This window comes from Neomonachus schauinslandi, chromosome 8 (assembly GCF_002201575.2).
Source record: "Neomonachus schauinslandi chromosome 8, ASM220157v2, whole genome shotgun sequence".
NCBI lineage: Eukaryota > Metazoa > Chordata > Mammalia > Carnivora > Phocidae > Neomonachus > Neomonachus schauinslandi.
This window is the reverse complement of record NC_058410.1, coordinates 95,950,203-95,953,519: the sequence shown is the minus strand read 5'-3', so window position 1 is coordinate 95,953,519 and position 3,317 is coordinate 95,950,203.

Sequence of the window (3,317 nt, the reverse complement as noted above, 5' to 3'; positions counted from 1 at the left end):
CCATCCAGAAGCCCCAAAAAGTCTTTAAAAAAATTTATTCATTTAAATCCAAGAAGTGAATGTAGAGTTTTAATGGAAATAGCTGAAAATTTAAAATAGATAAATTTGCCATCTTTTTTCATATTATTTCCATCTATAACTTATTAATATTTCTGTGCTATCTATGCTTTGAAAAATGATATATAGGATACATATGGATGTATATGTATATGTAAAAAGACCTAAGAAATATAACCAAATATTCACACTAGTTACCCATAAGTGATAAAATCACTGATTTTTCTTGACCTTTGCAATGAGAAAAAATAAAGATGCTATTAACATTTTATTGTACAAATGTATATACAAATCCAACAAGGATGCTTCAAAAATAATTAAGTAAAATAATTTAAAGAAAATACACCAAAAGGTAAACAGTAGATATCTCTTGGTAGCCTAAATATAAATATTTTCATTTGTTATTTTTCAAATGCTATACATAAATATCAAATATTTTACAATGGAAAAAAAATTACCTTGAGAAGGAAAAGAAGATAATTTAAACAATATAAATCTGTTTCCAGCAGACTTAATACCATATTGAAAATAATATGTCTTATGTATTATTGTAAGACATCTCTCCCATGGGATGTCCAGAGTCTTTCTTCAATACTTCCCTGGGAGAATTAATCTTACAAAAATTGTCCAGTCTATAATTCAGCAAAAAGCATCCATCCACTACCCCCAACCATTCATCTCTCTGGAGGACAATGACTGCACTGTGGATGACCTCATTTCAAAGGCTACTATATCCTATAACAAAAGGAAGAACTATATTAAATTTAAAAATAAATCTATAGTGCTTTGAGGTGATCTGGTAATGAGTGGTTCCCTCTCTATTAATAATAAATTTGCCAATCAAAAGGCACGCAATATCTTCCCACCATGATAAGAACCTACAATAGACCCTAATATTAACATGAAATGGGAAGCAGAGAGCAGATGTGAAGGTAGGAAAAGGAAAATTTAAAGAAATTAAAGATCGTTTTCAACAGTTGGTCTTGATTATGTTTTTAAAAGTGTCGCTAATTTCTGAAAATCTGACCCCACTAATAGAAGTTATAGAACAGTTGAAAGCCAGATTTAGAACTGCTATTTTCAGTTACCCATATTAGCTGCTTCATAGACAAAACCTTCTATGGCATGCATTTGACCCTTATGATTAGTCCAATTATATGTGATGTTCTAGTATAAAATTTCTAAATTATTTGTGTCAAAGCAAAGGATATTATTAGTACATTAGAGTTGCTATGTTTTCTTAGAACTTGAAAGATATTATCTACCAAAGCCTAAACTATAAAATCAATAAAACATAACCATGGAAAGATGTCCAATTTCGCTGAAAAAGATAGCACTGTGTCCAAATTGGGCTGCCATGATTAAATAGATTAATTTACCCAAGGAAAGCAACAATATAGCATATACCTCATTTTTACAAAGAGCAGTATCTGGGGACTATCTTAACCTGATGCCATTAAATAATTAGTAATATAGAATTCATTACAGAACTAATCCCCTCAACCCAAACCTTTCATCTAAAAACTTTCCCCTATTGGCATGCCTATATGAAGTAAATATACAGGCTATGAGCTAGGTTTCTTTTTATGAATAAGTAAATTGGCAATATGATTAATGTTTCTATGGTTTTTTTTTTTTTAATGTTTGTGAATTCCTAAAGGATGAATCCATTCTTGATCCTATTAGATTGAGAGCCAGACCATGTACAGCAGGAATCCCCCAAAGCAACGCTGTCTTGCAGAGATGTTTTGATTCTCTTGGAGACAGCCAGCCTATCTTCCCCAGTGACACATAGACCCTAGGAACTCTTGTTTCATCCTAATGTTTAACTTCAACTGATAGAGTTATACTGTAGAGAGAGCATCTAATTGTGAGACGAGTGCCTCAGTAAGTGGCTCATCCGGGACTTTTCCTTCTCCCCATCCCCTCCTTCATCTCAAAGGGTCACCAGATCACGTAAATTTCAAATTGTTCAATATTTTGGATCTACCGTCTCCTCTTCATTGTCAATACTTTTTAGCTCATCCATTACCATGTCTCTCCTGAACTACTGGAATAACCTCAGAACTGGCAATTATCCTTATTCCCAAACCATCCTCCAAGCACTTTTCAAGCAATTTTTAAAAACATCAACCTGGTTGCTTCCTGTTTAAAATCCACCAACAGCTTCCATTTTCTTTTTGGATAAACTCTAGTCCCCTTGGTAAGGCATAAAAGGCTGCCCATAATCTGGTCATTTCTCTTTTCCTCTCGACCCACCATGAGTTTCAAAGATATTAGTCCAACTGTAGTCCCCCAAACAGACCTCAAGGTTGTCTCTATGCTGTTTCTCAGTTTCTTCTCCCAGTCTTGCTGCCCTGTCCCCTGAATCATGGTCATCTCCTGTCAGTTTGTTAGTAAGGAAACCAGTGAGCAGTTCATGGCAAGGTAATTCATCGTGTTGACTTAATTTTTCTTTTCTGGTGCAGATCTCCGGTAAAAGACAGTGAGTCTCTTATTCCCCCCCCTCCAAATGCTGTATAATGTCATCCTTTATTACTAAGTGTCTTAGAGCCTTATTGATAGGCCTTATAATCAAGGAGCTCATCACCAGATATATATATTCTTTCCAGAGCTGTCAATTTTAGGTTTACTCAGAATCTGAAGCTGATCAGATTTTATTTCTCTCTTCCAGATATGAGCATCTTACAAAATATTAAGTGGACAAATATTGGAACAATGCAGGAGTGGTTGGGGGAAGTCAAATGTCATTAAACAGAAAGTAGTTGCCTTATGTTCCAAAAATAATGTCTTCTAATAAATGTCTAATATATAGATGTTTCACTGATTTATTATATTTTTATTTTTTTCAACAATTTTTTCTTTCTTTTTTATACTTAGTTTCATCTGCACCCTATTTTATCTAAATGACACTAGGGACCATTCCTTATTTTTGGTTTTGCACAGAACTTTGGATAGCACCTGAGTAGGGGGAGGGGCAGAGGGAGAGGGAGAGGGAGAAGGAGAGAAGCAGACTATCCCCTGAGCACAGAGCTAGAGGCAGAGCTTGATCCCAGGACCCTGAGATCATGACCCAAGCTGAAATCAGAGCTGAAATCAAGAGTAGGTCTCCCAAAGGACTGAGTCACCCAGGACCCCTCTCACAAATTTGTTTTAAAAAATATTTTGGTGAATATATTTGAATATGATTACTTTCCTTTGTAATCCTTTAAAACAAAATGTGTGCCTTTAAAAATATTCTAAGGAGAGAGTTCTATGGA